Source organism: Pseudomyrmex gracilis, unplaced genomic scaffold, assembly GCF_002006095.1.
Source record: "Pseudomyrmex gracilis isolate BER0280 unplaced genomic scaffold, ASM200609v1 scaffold_32, whole genome shotgun sequence".
In the NCBI taxonomy this organism is placed as follows: domain Eukaryota; kingdom Metazoa; phylum Arthropoda; class Insecta; order Hymenoptera; family Formicidae; genus Pseudomyrmex; species Pseudomyrmex gracilis.
This window is the reverse complement of record NW_018020616.1, coordinates 846350-866243: the sequence shown is the minus strand read 5'-3', so window position 1 is coordinate 866243 and position 19894 is coordinate 846350. Positions and strand designations below refer to the sequence as shown.

General features: G+C 39.0%; 1 protein-coding gene across 1 annotated transcript in view; it reads left to right on the top strand.

Annotated features, from left to right (window-relative positions):
• LOC109852642 overlaps window positions 1-19894 on the top strand; it is a 94863-nt gene that overhangs the window by 39122 nt on the left and 35847 nt on the right. Inside the window, exon 2 of the mRNA XM_020423982.1 lies at window positions 5961-6101. The gene's annotated coding sequence lies outside the window, so the exon portion shown is untranslated. The remainder of the gene's footprint in view (window positions 1-5960; window positions 6102-19894) is intronic.

Sequence of the window (19894 nt, the reverse complement as noted above, 5' to 3'; positions counted from 1 at the left end):
GAAGATTTTATCAGTAATTTTTGATAAAACCGCTTAGAAGTTAGAGAAAGTTGGTATACAATTTTTTTTATACGCGCAACTACTTTCTCAGTGCTTGCAAAAAGGAAATAACACAGTTTCAGAAAATAAGTAATAATGTTATCAGAGAGCAAGTTCTGCTCTGAGATAATTTTACGAGAAAGTTTTGCGCCACTAGTTTAGAATTTTCATTACGGCCAACGAGATTTGTTTTTTTGCATTAACCGGTTGAAGATGAACGTTGCGTGTCGTTTAAAAATTTGCGGCTTTTCGATTTTCAGTAGTCAAAATCGATCATTGGGCAGAACACGTCTCCGTGTTCGCATGCCGTGGTCGGCGCTTGGTAACTCGCAGTTGCTCGACTACAAGCATATCGGATGGATTTTACAGGCCGAGTCTCTTGCATCGCGGTCATTCCATTCAATATCGCCAAAGGTTCAGCGTTAGACGAGAGCAGTTTTTATTGTGACGACCAAACATGGCCGCCTTCGTCGATTGTGGACGGACCATTCGCCGATATGCCGGTCGGAACGAAATAGCACGATTTCCCTCAGCCGACTTCTCTCAACGTTCGCTTCCATGTGTCGTCCCTTGTTCGAGCAACGACCGTAGAACATTGGAGGTTTAACTGAATATTCAACGACGCACTGTGACCGCAGTGGCTACGATGTAATGTGAATTTGTCGGAAAAGTTTGCGCAACAAGAGCAATTTTCTCGTGCGCTTTAACTAGTACGCGAATATTAAAAAGTTCTCATATATTTTTCCGTTTTAATAAAAAAGAGAAAACGTGTGTGTGTGTGTGTGTGTGTGCTATTATTATATATAAAAGTATTTTAACAGAATAATATGTGGCACACACGAAATATATTGTATTTACGTACAACTTTGATTTTAAATGTGAGCGTGTACATGTACGTAAACGTTTTATACATTTGTTATGAGAGAGACAGAAAGAGCGGAGAAAAATATATTGAAATATATTTTCGCGCAAAAAATTCTGACAGACACAGAAATAGAACAAGATACAGAGAAATTACATGCGCAAACGCAATATCTTGCTGAGAAACAAAAAACAGTGTATAATTATATTTTTCGCGCGATTTTTATGAAAATCACGAGCGCGGATAAATGTTGCAGATTATATCGTGGTTATTTCACCATTTGCGGTATATAAAGCAAAAGCTAGAATTTTACGCGACTCTTATAATTAACGCGCCTGTCGCGTGTTTTGAATCATTATCTCCTCCCCCGTTAATTTAGTTTAATTTATTTTACTTATTTTCCGCGTCCGCGTATAACATGATGCGCTGACGCGTTAAACTAATCAGCGAATGTAATCACACGTCATAGTTTTACCCTGGGAGGAAAACTAGAACTCGCGAGTATGTAAACTGTCGCACGTGTTTTACTCGAGAGACTCTCGCGCGCATTTGAAAAACAGGAACGATGAAACCTTTTCGATAATTCTCTTTGCAGGAAGAAAAATTATGTTAAAACGTTTTTCTGTTGAAGGTTTTCCTGTTATATGTGACCACTGAATTTTTTAAAGCGGTAATAATCATTGACACGCGCGCGCGCGTCTTAATGCTTTTTAACGCCGTGTGTTATTGAGCGCGAGAGCGAGTGCCATTTCCGTCGCAAAACCTGGCAAAGTATCTGAACCAGGAATAGTTGGGAAAATAGTGTGGGAAATGACCGGCCGTAACCGCAGCTTACAGAGCGCGTCAAGTATTTTTCTGAAAGTGCCTCGGAAATACCATTATTTCCCTCGTCTTTATCGCTGCTCGCAATTACCAGCCCGCACTGCTTTTACTGACGCCGCAAGATCTCGGTTGGCAATCGCGAAGAAAGCAATTAACTTGGGAATGGTGTTTTCTACGACATCTGATTTGGATCAGAGAGTTATTGCCGACGTGCTCTATCGCGTTTGAAAAATTTCTCTCCTCGGGGAAAATCCCCCGCTGAGTCTCTCTCTTCGAACGTTTATCTAGTAAGAAATACATTTTCATATCGATGAGAGATGCAGTGATTATATTTGTTTAAAATCGCACGAGTTTTGAAGTAATACGCGCACCCGTGTCAGGGATAGATTTTAAATTAACAAATATATAACGCGAAGAAATTAACTTTATACTGTTTTTATTACTTATTCGAGTTGAAAAGAACATTGTATGCTTAACGGTGCGTTTCTTAATAGCAATTCTCTCCTCGTGTGATGAGAATTTTTTCTCGCTCGCAAGTACGTTATGTTCCGTTTTTTGCGAGTCAGTTTGAAGTACGATAATGAAAGGTGAAGCTGCGTTCGACTTTAACAGAGATGTTCAAAGAGAGAGTACTCGGTAACAATTCGGCTTCGAGAATACGGATTGTTAGATTCTTTTCACTGAAAAGAAAGAGAAAGAATTGCGGTGTTGAATAAGATTGTGACACAGAGACAGGAGACTGAAAATCAAAGGACTGCTTGAGTCATGTGAAAAATGTTGAAGACAAGGACCGTTGAATAATAAAAGGTGCGAGAATACAATACGTTTCTAGAAACTTTAAATTCGTAAGTTAAAAACTAAAAGTGCACGTATAAAACTTTTGTGTATAAATTGTTAATTTAATATCCACACATTAAAGTTACGTAAAAAGAGAGAGAGAGAGAGAAACGTATTATTAATAAATGTTACATGGAGTTCGATACTGAACGGTGTCGTGAGTAAATAGCACATGAACAATTGGACTTTCTAAATAATATTGACGAATAGAAGAAGTCAAAGGCAGATCCAGCGATTGAAGCGTCGTCACACGAAAAACCAGGAAAAATCACCCACTCGAATGAATGGTACCGGGTCAGCTTCAAAGTGCTCTTTCTTGCTTCAATTCGAATAGCTTGTCGTGGCTTTTCGTGGTACCGATTCTTTTTCAAACTTCTCCATTTTTATTTTCTGCGGAGTTGGTTCTGGCTCGTACAAAAATCGAGTATTTGCGCGAACATGAAACAGCTTTTGTTTTCTGAAGAGTGATTCGACTGTGTGGCAACAGACGTTTCTAAAGAATGAAAATAAATTCGCTTTGTGTGCAAGTTTAAATATTATATACGTAACACACATACACATAAAAAAAAAACAAAATGTTGGTTGGTATAAAACTGTTTCTCTTATAATAGTAGTTTATTTTCTCTTTGACATTAAAAGTCTTTGACAAACGTACTACTTATTTTTTTAGATTGTTTATAATAACGTTGAAAAATACAAAATACTTCACTTGAAAATGATTATTTTACGTTGTAAAATTTCTTGTGAAAATTTAATATTTCTTTACATCATATTGGCAAAATGTGGCTTACAGCGACAGAAAGAAATCTCGGATGCGCAAGTACAAACTTATACGACGTTCTAGACTTTACGCTCGTTTCAGCCACAGTTTTCCCAATTTTATGGAAATTTGCGGAGCTATATTGGCGGAAACCAGATGACGTGCAAGATTTAACAAGTCTGTGATATAGTTGTCTATGACTTTCTCTCTCTTTGACGGATTCAACGAAAGCGGACGTATATATACGCGGTAGAAGAATTAATTATAATCCACAAATTTTTTATAGTTGTTTCAATCTTTCTGCGACTGTTGTTAAATAATAAAAACAAAAACGCAAACCGATAAAATACAATTAAAAATTAAACGATTATCGCCGATAAACTGTTTGAATTTTACATCCCTAAATTGTCACATGATGGAAAAACACACGTCACTCGTCATCGATCAATCTTCGTTCAAAACTTCGAAAAATAGACCATCGATAGATTAACGTAAAATTTATAGCTTACGCCCGAGCGGCATTGTTGCAATTTGATGCACCATTTGTCGAACAAAAGACAGAAAATAGAAATAATAATTCTTCGATTGCTTTGTACTTCTAATTTGAAAGCTATTTGATTTATTTGGCTCGCACAAGCTATTCCCGTTCGAAACTCGCGATGCGGATTAGCGACTTGAACGAGACGCGGTCTCCAGTTATCGATCGATTTTTCACACACAAATGTGCGCGACGTGTGTTTTCTCTTCGATAAACTCTTCAGATTAGCGCAATTTTCTTAGATTGGAAGAAAGTTTTTTTTTCGCCCCGCAAACGTATCCGGATTAAGGTGAAAGATATGTCGGATTACGTCGGGGATATATAGTAGCGAGCTCGCGAGTTTCGCCTTAGTTTGAACATCCCAAAGTCTTAATACGGCTTAAATTACTTGAACGTTGTTACGACCAATGTTACGCGCTCCCGTGCTTTGCGTAGGTGAAACGTTCATTACGCGACTCGACGAACGATCAGCGGGATTGGCTTCATGCCGGGTTTTCCGATCACGTTTCCGACTGGAAAGATACTCAGGTGGACTTTGGCGCAAAATACGGGGCCAACTCGATGAGAAGAAACCCACGACGTTGTAAAGAAGCCATAATGAAACGAACAACAACGTTGTCTTTCTTCTTCTTCTTCTTCTTCTTCTTCTTCTTCTTCTTCGCCGTCGCCAACGTCATTATCAAGCGCGTCGTGATAGTACAGTATTCGCTCTCTTCGTTTCTGAACTTGTTCTCGTCGTTTCTCGATCCTCTCGCTGGCAAATTCGCTTCAAATTGCTCCTGGCAAAATCTAATTTCCGCTATCCTTATATATCCGGGAATCTTTATCAGAAAAAAAAAAAAAAGAAGAATTATACGCAGTTATACGGCGGATACATGAACTGCTTGTGATATAGTGCCGGTGATAAAGTGCGCCGAGAGCAGAGAAAGAGAGTACGGAGAATCAGGATTAAAAAAAAAAAAGAAAAAAGAAAAAAAAACAAGCGCAGGATGAAGATGACAACGTGTACGTTGAGAGAGAGAGAGAGAGGAAGGCGCGGCTCTCTATTTTCCGCTCTTTGAAGATCGTCGTTGATATAAAAGCCTTTCCGAACGATATTTGGATGGTGTGCGAATCGCATCGCGTGTGTGCCGTACCTACGGTTGAAATTACAAAGCACGTTTTTCGGAACGGAACACGCCGAGACGACGACGGTACGTGCGCACAGGTGAAAAAGAGGAGCGCGCGCGCGCGCGAGAGATATATTCAAATTATCTTCTCCTTAGAGTTTGTTCTCTCAGGAAGAAATTCTTCATGCACGGAAAGCGCTTAGACTAGCGCGTTCTGTTTCGTTTGAATGCGCGTAAATGGAGATAGAAATGCAATTTTGAACATTTATCCGCAATTTCTCTCGTGCTGTTTGCGCCCGCGGTTCCGGAATACAATACCATACGCACTCGCCCCGCACCACGTGAAAATACGGAAATATATCATTAAAAGCTTTTACGACAAACTTCATATATTTTATATATGTACATGTATATATATGTATATATATATATGCAATGTGTTAATATAATAATAAATTAACATCTACATTACAATTAATTAGTACCGAGTCTCGTGTATTTCATTAGCGAAACGTTAATGCTATCCATTAATATATGGCCGGGATTGTTTAAATTTTAGCCTTTTACAAGTTGTAACGTTTATGCAAACATCGGGGGTTTTGCTATAACATGCATAATTCTCTCGACATTGGTGTTACCTAAATTATTACTGGAGCTTTTTGTTTCGCCGAACAAAGTTTAACAATCTGCAGGCGATTTGTTTAAACTACTCCATAATCCAACACGTGTTTATGTGTGTATGTGTGTGTGTGTGTGTAATTGTATAAAAAGCATTATCGGGCTGTTATAGATATTTGTGCGCGTCGGTTTTTACCGCGCCATAAAGCGTCACTGAAAGTGACGTCGCTGACGTCTTTATTCTATTGTTCAGCGATCGACAACGCGACAATCGCCCGAATTCCGTAACTTTCAAATCAGACGCGGATTCACCCAGTTTCGCAAACTCTTGTTTGCGCGGTCGAGATTGATGGCGGTTGTTCTTCTTCTTTGCAGGAAGAGGCGGCGACACGACGATCACGTTGCAAAGAAACTCACTACGAGCGCGTACAACGAAGAGTGTAAAAACGGGTGCGAACGAGGAAGACGAGTCTGTTTTGGTAACCGGTGGAACTCACACACGAAACCTGGGTCAAGGTGAGTCTGTCATTGCGTTAAGAATTAATAATGACAATACGGAATTTGTTTTTGCAAGCGTGGAAAGACTTTTTTTGTACGTTAAGATATTTTTTTTTATATCTAATATCGGTAAAGAGAGACATTGAAATTATACAAAAGAGAGATTAAAAATGTTTTGCGGTTAAGAGATGACAAAAATAGAGTTTTCCGTTTTGTAACAAAAAAAAAAAAAATCTATTTCTTTGTGTATGTGTGTGCTCGCGCGCAGTAAAAGCAATTAAAAGTGCTTCAGTTTTTGTCCTTTCACATTTATTTCAATTTTTACGCGACATATTAAAATATGCAAAAACGGCTTACGCAAAAATCGCGCGTACTCATTTTTCATTTTGCAGAAACGCGGAATTCCGCGCGGTCTTATAAAAATGCAAAGTGATTTTCTGGAAATAAGTAATCACGTTGCGGAAATAATAAATAGCGAGAGATATCCTCTCCCGACATCTTGTTCGGGGAGGGGAAAACAATCACATCGTCGTAGTTTTTTTTTTTTTTTATTGGCACTCAAAAATTTTTATCGATTCTCGCGCCTATCGCGTCTGACAGTTCGAGTAAAACATTTTTGGCGATTTTAACTGAGTTTCAACATGTCGTTCGTACGCGCGAACTGCAGCACTCGAGCGGATAATCGATAGAATAAATTATTCCATGTCGATCATACGGCAAAGTAAGTTTCGTGCTGACGTTGACACGGAAAATGGTGCTTCGCTATTAAACTCACTTTAGCCAAGCTGTTGGCTAGTTTACCGCAATTTATAAACTATTACTGGTTTTTTCTTACGCGAGATTTTTTTCTTTGCGCGAAAGAATTAAATAAATTTTTCGTGTTTTCATTAAATCACACACAAAAAAATATAATTAAGTTGACAAGTGAAAATAAACCTCTAATTATACGTAGTCGAGAGGCGCATTGAATAAACAATTATTCATAACGTTGCTTTAATTAATTAAGAGTGTAGCATAAATTTACGTCCACTCTGAAGTCCACTTCACGCTCTGTTGATCATCGTGCAGCGCGTGCGACGTTGAATTTATGACACAATCTTAATTAATTAAGATCGAATTTTCGTAACTGCTAGCGAGCCAATTTGGCGGTCGCAGGTGAACATTGTCTTCCGTTAATTAATTTCAGTTCGCCAAATTCGCCGAAAGTTTCGCACAGACTGCGAAAGTGGCTGCGACGTATTATGTCGTAACTTCTCACAGAACGAAGCTTGCGCTTGATGCGAACAGTGATGTAAAGTAGTGTAGTAGTGATAGGAATAAGGATCGTGGGAGAACATTAAGATCAAATAACACACTGAATTTGTCTGAGCAGTAATCACGACATTCTTAAGTGTACTTGAATTAATTATGTAACGCGAGAGGTTCTGTCGTCTTCTTCCATTCTTCGCTTCACGAGTTTACGATAGAATTTCATTTCAGAGAAATCTTTGTGGTAATCTTTTGAAACCTAATGTTTTTTTTTAGATTTAATAAATTTAATATAAAGTGTAACGTAACATTTAAATAAAGTTCAATTCACTTAACGAACTTTTATCATTTTAATATTAATAAACGTTTTGTAAAATTAATTCAATTTATTCCAGCGTAATGTGATATTAAAATGTCAATTAATCGGATGCCAAACTTTTACTATCGCAAATGTCTCAATCGATTTTTCGGATTTGGCGTCAATCCAATGTCCAGAATCAATCGAAACAGTCTCGATTGATGTCGATCGCGAGGGAACTTTTAGGAAGGCGACAACGCGCATTGATCATCTCTCCGACGAGTTGTCTTGCCGAGGCAAGAAATGACTCGAAGTTTGGATATCCCGTTGGGATCGCGCCCGGCTGTTATGTACGTGTACACAGGACGAATTGGGTCGGGGAGAAATTTCAGACACGGGGGAGATTTCGCCCCCGCGTGCTAATACCCGCGGGGCAAGAAATTGCAAACAAGATCCTCGCGTCGGCACGTGAAATTAATCCTTCGCATGCAACAGTTGAGGCATCGTTGCGCATAATAGCACCGGCGGCGACCTGTTTAAAATTACGACAGACGGAGGAGAGACTCGCGCAATGCACGCGGAGAGATTAAATCGCGCCCGCGCGATAATCCGCACGCGACTGCTCAAACGAGCGAGCTCTAGCACGCGAATATTCTGCTAAACAAAACGGTTGATTTCCTCTCTCGCGAAGCGAGCGTGAACAAAAATTACTGTTCTTCGTAAAACAAAAAACAAAAAAAAAATTAGATGAGATAAGCGAAATAAGCGAGTTATTTGAAAAAAAGACAACTAAAAGGAGATTCGATAAAAATGTTGTGTAAAAGTGAGATACGTGAATACGAAATCAAGAAAATCGCTCGTGAAAACAAAGTTACGCGTTGTTTTTTTGCAACAAACATTTTTTTGCAGTATAGTTACTAGGTTTCCTGTTCAATTTCACATAGTTCAAGTTTAGTCGACGTATCTCTCTTTCTCTTTCTCTCTCTCTCTCTCCGTGCAGTTATTATCTGCCGTCAACACGTGAATAATTCTCTCGGGAGTTATGTAGGTGTTACACTACGGCGACCTGACATATCGTTATAATCGGGGACGTTGTTTCCGATGCAATGTGCGCGGCGTTAATCCTAGACAACAAAGGGAAAAGATTAAACGATAATCGCCGTCGAGAAACTCCCTCTCTTTCTTTCTCTTTTGGTCAGTGCTAGACACACGTAGTGGAGTTCGATTTCTCGTCGAATAACCTTCACTCGAGGAGCTTAAGAGAAGAAGGAACAAAAAAAGGAAAAGAGAAAAAGTTGAAACTGTAGAAAAAGAGCGGTCGGCAAATTCCTTCCGAATGACTACCTTTCGATTCCAGTGAAGTTACACGAGCCGTTGGATCGCAATTCGTCGAGCCCGGACTCTCTCTCTTTCTCTCTGTATCTCGTTCTGTCTCTTCTCCTTTGCAGTGGCAGGCTCTCTTGATTGGCGCAGCAAAATCAATGCTCGAGAGGAACAACGCCGGGAGGAAAATCGTGACGATCGTGACGTGCGCACGCTTCGTTGGCCCCGCGCGCAAATCGCTCGCGCGAGAAAGCCCCCGACGAAATTTGAGGCTCGCTGAATTAGGAATTGCGGGCTGGCGCGAGATAACAAATTTCCCACATGGTTTCCCGCGCGATGAATAAGCTCGTTAAGAAGAACGCGTTTGTTTTTTTTTTTCGCTCGGTAGAAAGAATTGCTCTGCAATTTGTAGATTAATTTTTTTTTAACTGTACGTAGCAGAAACTCGCGCAATAAAATTGATAAATTTATAACACGCTAGATGAACGTATGACACTGTGGCTCGCTGTGGAGTTTTTTTCCTCCGCGCCTGAAAATGGGGATTTTTTCTGTTATCGCATTTGTGCCTCTCTCTCTCTCTCTCTTTCTTTCTGTCTGATGTAGTAGAATATAATTTATTATTTGATCTTCGGTTACGAGAGAGGGCGGAGAAGTTGGAATTGCTAAAGGTCTGAGCTTGCTCACAGAGGTTACACTTCTTCGGGGATATAATAGGTTGTCTTCGCGAGATAGTGGCGATATAGGGAAATAATATGGGTATGTTTTATCACTTGGAAAATAGGAGACGAAGGGCGGGTAACGTGGGTGGTTACGAATGGCTCTACTGATAACGCTCGGCACGGCGTTTCAAACTTTAATCGCAGTTTACCGCTTGTGCCGTGGAGTTTCACTTAGTTTCGTGTAATGCGCAAAACTGAGCAACTCCATCGCGTGTGAAAATATATCTCGGAAAAAGAAAACTGTTTTTGTTTTTTTACGAAAAAAAAAAAAAAAAAACTATTTAACTTACGCAGTTTAACACGTGTAATTTTTGTCTGCTTTATCTCTCGCATAGGGTTTTTGTAGAGACTGTATAACGTATAACGCGCTTGTGATTTCTCAAAAGTGCAATGGGGGTAAATTAAATTTCACGCGCGTGCTACAGACATTGCACGTTATATCATCCGAAAATATAGCGTGCACACGTCGTGCACCGCGCAATTTGCACTAGTTTGATTGATTATAAATTCGTTGACAATTACTTGATTTATTAATCGCTAAACCGCGACGCATGTAACGCGAGCAATATATTAATGCAATCATTATCGACTAAGCATTTTCCTACTAATAAACGGTAATAAACAAAAAATAAAATTAAACTGGAATTACCGAATTAATAAATAACAAAAAATGATCTGTCGTTTGACCACACGAGAATGTAGTTTATCAGTAGTTGTTAAGCTTATTTGTTATTCGTTTCAATTCGGCACAACACTTACTGCTGTTCAGAAAGATCGCGAAAAGAGTTTTCTCGCAATTGCGCGCTCGGTTGTAACACATTGCGTTTCTGCTGAAGTTTACAATTGGATCATACTTTTAACCAAGTGTATGTACACCTGTTTGAATCCTGAGTGGCTCATCACTACGGGCGGCACACATGTGTGTATGTGTGTGTGTGTGTGTGTGTGTTATGGATATACAGGAGAGTGTGTATACAAGTAGGGTGTACTCTCTTGTAGTACTTAGACCGGTTTCCACCAACCAGTTGGAACAAACTCGCGCGCACCTGTGTTAAACATTATGCAGGCAAGCAAAAGCCCCTTGAAATGCAAATGTTTGCCGCGGGTGCAATTAAGGTTCTCGACGCGCGGAAATCTCGACGGTCCCTTCTGTTTGTCCATTGTCGAAAAGACGCGGCTCTATTCGCAAAATTGTCACGGCAAAATTCGAAATTGAGAGTTTGCGCTAATCGGGAGAAAGGAATTCGAGCACCGCAAAATGGGGTGCAAGAGAATTTACAACACAGCGCCATTTCTATGCGCCACGTGTGGCGAATGTTATTAGAAGTTATAAGTAACGCTCCAAAGAGAAAACTTGAAAAAAGTTTTATTACCGTAATATTTTATACTGATAAATAAAAGCGACATAAACTTACATAAGTGTACTTACTTAGATAAGAAAAGCTTTTCGTCTTCATTTCAATGTTAAGTGATCTATCAACCGCAAACTAAATGGATGTTTTTTTTTCTCAAAGGACACACACACACGCATCATTACAGGATTTAAAAAAAAATAAAAACAGTTTTTGTTAAGATATTAGTTTACATACAATTGGGAACTTTATAAATGTCGTACAGAATTATTCATCTATTTTTTTTTTTTTTTTAGTGACATTTTAATGACATTTTGTGCTAAGACACACGAAGCTGTCGTACTCTTTTTCGTGCTGAATTGCGCTTGAACGATCACAATTTGGTAATTCTTTGATTTCCGCATCACGATTACCTATTTCTGTAATCGTCAAGGAATGTCGAGAGACACAAAACGACTAAAAGATTCAATTTTACAAATGTCAATGTTACCAAAACTGTAAACACTATTTTGTGTATATGTGTGTGTCAGAGCAGGCGCTATGTTTTATTTTCGTGACGTCGACGTCGACGTTTAGGTCAAGCTCACGTTGAAACGCAAGGCGGCTACGTAAAATTGTGTGCGGAGATTTGACACAGCAACACAGCGGAGATTTGTGCCAAGCGTTTCAGCCTCCGGCTTTGTGCAAGAAACGTTTGATTTTATTTAAAATAAAATTATATATTAAAAAATATAAAGAGATATTAAAGAGAATTAAAATGTTTTTCTATAGCGCAACGCGTGGTTTTATTGCTTCGTAGCGAAGAACACGGGAAATAAAAAGATAAAATGGCAATAGCGTATGTAACTCAGCCGCGTTTAGTCCTCACAATGCCTCCATTACGTTGCCGCAGATTTATTGGTGGAGGCGTAACAACCGCCGCGAAATTTATTTCATTTCGCGATACGTACCTTCGTTCGTTTATTGCATTTCGGTTTATCTTCATGCGACTCTCCGCTTTGGCGCGGCGCTATCGCGCGAGACATCCGTGTTCAATGAGAAAGGTGCTGCTGAAGTCGTGAGATGGTGGTTTATATCGATTTCAGGTCGGCGCACAGTTTATTGAATCTGCAACAATAGTAGATTCCTTATTCGGTTATAGTAAGAAGAAGGATCAATCAAGTTTCGATTCTGATTGGTTGGAAAGTGTCTGGGTTCTTCAAAGAAACCCGCAAATTCAGCAAATATGATTGAAGCATTCAGACAAATTATCGAAATGACGTATGCACGACAAAAAATACGTATCATTTACATCAATCACTTGTACTGTTACGAAGAATGGCGTAAATGAACTACTTTTTATTTTACAAATAAATGTAAAACAAAGCTTGGTTTTCTGAAAAAACATTCAACTTTGTTGCTCAAATTTTGTTTCTCGAGCGTGGACCGCTGGCTGGCCCCGTTATTTCGCGAAAAGCATCCTTTTGGAGAATGGAAAAAAGCATCGCTTCACGCACTTGTAAATATTGTTTTATCTCATGTGCGCGCGTTTTCCATTTGTTGAAATATAAAGTAGCGACGCACCGTCCACTGCAATTGTTATTCCCGCGTGTTCTACCTGTGTCGATTGATGTTGGTAAAACGATTGGCTGCGGTAAGTGGAAACTCAATTTAATTAGTTCTGGAATTATTTGATCAAGTTATCGAACAAAATTAGGGTGGACGCTGAGCGGTTCAAGAATAGTAATTAATTGATGAGGTAATTTTGCACATACACGAAGGAAGTAAACATGCCGCTCGCGATCGAGCGATCTCGCAAACGAAACAATGCGTCCAGATCTCCGCCACGATTTAATAAAAAAAAACTTCTAGTTACAGTATTGATTACTACGTGATCTTTTTACGAGTTCGACGAAATCGTATTTATCTTTTACCGCGTTTTTTTCTCGGCGAAAAAGAAATATTGTTATTTGTCTGTTTGCGCAACACATTTTGCCCCGTATTTTCGATGTAAGCACGTTTTTCGCGTCACTCGCGATTTATGCGACCAATGTCGTTGGATGTCGCTTGTGATGCCACAAGGGCGCTTGTTACTTATATCACATATAAAGAGAAATCGTTTGTTTATTCATCAATCACGAAGAAATGATTGTTTTTGGGAAATTTTATGAATGTTTACTTGCGAATTTTGTGACAATATTACACTACTCATTGTTACTATATATGTTGCTTAGAACTTACTATAATCTTGACTTTGCAACTAACTTGAACTCTATTTGACAGCGGCTTTTATAGGCGTGGCATTGATTGTCTTATTGGAAAATTGTGACATTTTTTTTTATCTGTTTTCTTTTTTCCAAGATTCGAGTGACGCCATAAGATGAGCATTCTTGAACAATACAAAATATTTTATTTTTCTAGAAAAATATCTTTTCAAATATATCAATAATGTGTCATATAGTTGCGACACCGTATCTCTTATGAGATATGACGTAACTATGCCAGACAACATGTGTCCAACAGTCACAATTCTAAACGTTTTTCTCTCTAATATCGATATTTTAATTGGCGAGCGCGCGAGTCTGCGAAGATATATGTAATTAATTTCCACGATTCTTCTCGCTTAATGCGCGTCTTTGGCAAAAATTCAAAACGTTCGAGAAACGGACGGTGAAACTCCGAACCGGTTGAGAGGAAAGTAGCTCGAACGCGGTGGACATATTCAGCATCGTCGTCGAGCGGAAATTGCTTTTCCCTATCCGTTGTGCAACAACAATTCGTGCGCGTGTCGCGTCACGCACACATATAAACCCCCAAGGGTAGATCCTGATTTTCAGTATACGCGATACCCACTCAGCGCGCAAATAGAATCCGCAAATCCGTTCTTTTTCTTTTCGTCGCCTGCTTGAATATATATGTGTATATAAATTGTCACGTTTACTCGTTTTTTCTTCTCTCTCTTTTATTTTTTTTTCTCTAATTGTATTTTCTCAAGAGAAAGGAAGCGCGTCTTTTGTCTTGCCACAGTTACGTCGTCACTTCGTGAACTCGCTTCAAATGTGACGTGAGCAATTTTATAAACGAGTTTCATCAGGTTGATTGGTCATCAGGACGCAACGTCGAGTTTTGTTTTTGTCAATTTCAATAATAATAAAAAAAAAAAGTAGAATAAAACATAGTGGTCTATAAAGTTCTTTAGTAATTCTCTCGATCTTTTTACTTACTGATCGCTCTTCGACGCATAATTTTTCTCCTCTCATTTATTTGTTCTCTTCTATTTTCTTCCATTTTCTTCGCAATGGCGAAAATCTCTCCCGGTAAATTGACTTGGGTCTTGCGAGCAGGATAGAAGCACCTAATAAGGTCTTGCCGGCTTATTGAAAGTTGGATTTCCGTTTCTTCGACGTGAGGACGAACTGAAGTTAGAAAGATCGGCAAAGTTTTGCATTAAAAAAATGCAACGTCAGGAATCGTTTTGCCATTGATTACTATATTCCCGAGGAAATTTAACCTTGGATTTTCACAATCTTTGCAATTCCGAGTTACCTAAAGTTTTTGCTATTTTTTTGTCTATCAAGAAAGAAGTTTCCTTATTGTGTCAAGCGTTTTTTCTGTTTTTTTTTTCCACTTTTCTCTTTCTTGTAAACTTAGCAGTCGAAACAACGTACAAAATAACATCTAAAACATAATACAAAAATAACAATTATAGTCTCTGTCTCGTTTTTAGGAACGCAAGTATTTTTACGATCACCTGATCTTGATTCCGTTTACGATCTCCCGTAAAGAAAGTTTATGTTTTACATCGCTCGAAATTGCGCTTGATGCAGGTTATGCTATACTGTTCATATATGCTTCACATGCGCCTTCTTTTCTCAAGAAAGCATATTCAATACGTGATCTGGTTTCGTCTGAAATTTTATTAAAATATTTTCATAATATTTTTATAACTTTTTTCATATTTTAAAGAATTTCTACAACTTTGATCACTTGCAGCACACACCGAAGATGTAATATCAGATTATAATCAGGTGAGATAATCCGATAATATTCACCGTGATATTTTCTCGGAATTACAGATAAAATCCATGCATATCTAACAACAAAAAGTTCGAAGGAGGAATAAATTCTCATACTTCTTCTCAAGATATCAGATAACGTGTATATAAAATTTTGTATATATTTCATATAAAATATTTGCGTGTGTGCAAACAACCCAAAATTTTATTTTAAAATAGTTAGTGTGTGGTTTTCTCATACCGGTATATATGTCATCAGACTACTTCTACGATACCGGAAGCACCGCGATCTTTTGCTCTGTCATTCGCCTGACAATACAATAAATGCGAAATTGCGCATAATGCAAACTTTATTTCAACCGATATTTCACGGGTCGGGCACCTATTCTTTAAAGCGTTCTCTCGCATTAGAAATGAAAACATTTCGCTTTTCCACGGCTATTGTTCGTTGTTGCGAAACACAAGCAACGATAGCGGAGATTCGCTCTGACATCAATGTAGCACATAGCAGCATTTACTGCTTTTTATTTATTGTCTACGATATCGCTCTATTCCTCTTGTAGATCTATTGCACATATGAAAGTATGTGCCGGTGACGAGCACAACGATCACAAAGCGCTTCTAAACGCTCGTCGGTTCTGCTGGTCAATGGCACTATCCGCCAAGGTGCAAAACTGAGGCATCGTCCACATTGCAATGATCGCGTACGTTGATACGCGTGAGGCCGCACGATAACCGACACCGCGCGTAGTGCAAATGTCGATCGATAAGGAACACACGCGCGCGCGCGCGCGCGCGTGTGCGTGTGCGTGTGCGTGTGTGCATTTCTACTGCGGGAAACGAAAACGGGACGGATTACAAATATGAAAACAATAAAAGTAGAAAAAACGTGCGCAGCCAACTGTGCACCGAAAGATAAATTAATCCTTCGAGATTGAACATGCACCCGGTCACGTTTTTGCTTCATTTATCCTTTTGTTTAATTTATTTGTTTGTTTACGTTTTTTGTGTTAGGCTGATCGCGAAACATACACCGAACAATACAATTTTCTAACAAAACGACGTCGAATTTATATACGAAAGTAAACAAGAAACAAAGTTAGCAGTCATCGATACTCTGATGTGAAGCGAGTGTGATGAGAAACGTCATAGATCGATAACAACAAGAGAGCTACCGGATTGTATTAAGCCCGTTTCTACATTGATCGCAAGCGCAAACGCAAGATATAGATCTCGTAGAATTGACTAATCACGCTCGTCAATTGGCTGATTTGATCAATACGATTAGTCAATTCTACAAAGACCTGTTCCTTGCGTTTGCGCTTGCGATCAATGTAGAACAGGCTTTGGAGAACAGATTTTTGTGAATTTAGCTTAGCTTAGTTTACCAGTTCTCACAAACATTCGAGTCCGCAAGAAGCTTTTCATACGACAGTGGTAAACGCAATGCAGTACTAGCAGCAAGTAGTGTGTGTGTGTGTGTGTGTGTGTTTCTCTCTAATATATAGTGCTTTTCATTACGGTGCCTGATGATGAGAGAAATTGAGGGATTCATATGAAACTTTATTTTTTCGTAAATAGTATTTGATTTCGTCTCTAAAAAAACTTAAATACTATTAATTGCAAAAACTCCTCTTGCTTTGATAACTTGCGCAGATCCATTTGACAGACTGATGTGTGAATTTAGCGAGCTTATTAGTGGCTAAACCCCAGGTACTTCGCATAATTTCTCTTGAGTCGGGGTCGTCTCCCTAGGGCTGTCTTCCTTTTTATTCAACGAGCGTGTGAGGGAAGTTACAGGGCCACCGAGTTTTACCGAGTAGTTGCGGCATCGTAAAACGCTGGCTCTCCGTCGACGCGCTGAAAGAGCGGTTGTTCGTAATAACTTTTAGCAAAAGAGAGAGAGAAAGAGAGAAAGAGAGAGAGAGAGAAAGAGAGCAAACTTTATGTGTTCTCGTAAAGCGCACGCGGGGTATTGTAGCTGTCGATCTAATTATAATTTTTAATTCAAGTCGACAGAGAGAAATCGATATTTTTATTCGAAGTGTAATAATTGTAGATACGTTCGTGACGGTCGTAGCGCGACAGTTTGACATTCAAAAGCACGAAAGCGCGCGCGACATAAAATCGCAATACCACTTAACCCAGTTTCCTATAGAGTTGTTGCCCGTTGCTAACACACGGAGTGAATATTTTATTTTACATTCCGTGTGTGAGACCAAGGGCCGAGATCGCGTTACTGTCCGGCATATTCCCTGACGTTTACTCGTAATTTTGAAGCTCTATGAACCTGCCGCGGCGGACGCACACAATTTTCAACGATAACGACGACTAAATAATTCAGACAACGAATAAATAGTTTTTAATTTTTACGGCAAATTTAAAAATTTAAACAAGCGCGAAGTGTATAAAAAAAAAAAAAAAAAAAAAAAATTGATATCTCGCTTTTGCGTTCGCAAAACGAGAAACGTTCGTTCGATTCTCGCTCTAGTTATTGCTCGGCCTGAAAGTTTGGTCACGGGATGCGTTTCTGTGTGTGCTTCACACTTCGGAAACACCGCGTCGGGATCTGCAAAACCGCGTTATGTCACGTCGGAACCGCCAAATCAATGGAGCTACCCGTACTGGCGGCGGTTTAACTGTTTGGACTGCCACAAGTGTGGATCTCGCGCGTCGACGGGTAGGTACTGCACGCCACGCCGCTTGGAATCATTGTGCGGAGTTGACACGCACACACGTAATCTGAATCGCAGCTGCTGAATCTGCTCGCTTTATATGAGTGGTTAGGCGGAGTTTTTTCCCGATAAAAAATTCTGTGATTCGCGTAACAGAAACATGCAAAACCAAAAAAAAAAAAAAAACGAAATATTCTCTTTTCTCTGAAAATAATAAATACGTACTATCTCGGAAAAGAAAGAGACGCTTAGGTGATCTTCGCCTATCGCGTTGTTCTCTAGTTAACTTTCGCCGCGCGCGATCAGCGATTTCCGCGTTCTCTGTGCAGCGGCTATTAAAGAATCGAAATTAAATTCTCTGAATATATAATGCTGCGACATTCTGCGCTTTCTGTTCTTGTCTAACAACATTTTGCTCTCCTGTTTTCACGAGATAAGTTATTCGCGGCACGAAGTCACGTATTTAAGCGGTCACAAACAGCACCGGGATAGTATACCGTTGCTGTAAAAAAATTCGACTGTGACGTCGTCGAAGAAAAATGGGTCGCATGAGTCCTGAATACTCGTAAGAGTTCTCCGTGTTAGAAAAAAAAAAAAAAAAAAAAAAAGAAATATTTTGTTTTTTCCTCCATTTGTGTATCTCGAAATTGCGTAATTTTTTACGTGTTGCCTGAAATATATAAGTTTCTTATCCATTTCTTATTCATATTTTTGTTTGCGAGACTATAAAGTTGGCTATAAAAAGAAAGTGTCTGCGTATAAAAATGTTCTTCTTTATACAGTTATATATTATTTATGATTTTTAAATCCACTATCTCGCGAGCGCAACAATGTCATTTCAAATTAATATTCAGCTCTCGGGAAAAATTCGACCAGGCAATAAAGGTGTTAATTCTTTTAGTTCTAAAAACCGATATCGAGAGCGGCACGCAACGATTGTAAGAGTAAATGCCCGGATGAGAGTGCAAAGACGAGATATGCGCGTTTGAAAGCCGCGTGGAATTATCAAAACGTTCCCAGTCGGCGCGCGTTCGTACTAAAGGTTCGACTAATAAGATTGCCGGAACACAACTCGTTCGGGAGCAGTAACGAAGCAGCGCTACTTCGAAGGAAATTGGCATAAATGGAACAGCTACTGCAAACCGATTCGTCTATTGTTAAATGACCGTGATCAATATGTGCCTGGAGTACGTGCTAAACCGGTGCGCGAGAGAGTTGGAAACGCAAATTGCTCTGAGATTGTGCTGACAGTGTATCTGATTTTGAATTGATCAACAGCGCCTATTCATTTATCGAATCTTTACGCGCATGTCCAAACTAAGGTTTTGTTACGTTCAAACTCAGATTTCTTTTGAAACATAAACAATATATGTATATATGTATATGTTTTTTTTATAACAGTATAATATTAATATTAAAAACCTAATAACAGAAAGAAATATCGATGTCTTGGAAATCGAACAATTGGCATTTTAAATCGCAGAGACGCGTTTGCTAAACTGCTCTGGAATACTTTTTGATATTATCTACAAGAATAGAGACTGAGATCGACGATAATATCACCGATGTCGCGTGAGGACGCTATTATCAAAATTGCTCGAGGAAGGGTGCTTTTCTCTGAACTTGAGGTACTTCATAACGCACTCCGTCAAATTGCTCGTCGTGTGAAAGTAAATCGAGGGCTTCGTATCAACTACTCATCTTCGCGCCGTTACACCGTTTACCATTCAACACGACTTGCATTCACATTCCATTTGCAGATCGGCCCGAGTCGGGCGTGAATAGACGCGTCTTCTATTCTATTCGACTCATTTCTTACGCGAACAAGTATCTTTCTGTCGACTCCTTTTCACGCAACTTTCCGCTATAAGAGCTATAAGAGCTTTACTAATTTTGAAATTGAATACATCTAGTAAATAAATCTAGTAAATAAATCGTTAAACACTTTTTAATGTAATTTTTATTATCTCTATCTTGACTCAAACATCAAATCAATTTTTGATATCACGCCTTTGTCTTTTTGTTACAATTTACAGAGCTTTGTGAAATAAAAAATTCATGAATATGCTTTTTGCGTTATTTCTATTAATTATCACATGAAATCTAATTTTACTGTGCTATTCTTAGTTATATTATTTCTACATATTTTATTTGTCAAAAATATACTCGTTTGTTACAATGTTTAAATTAAAAAACTTTTA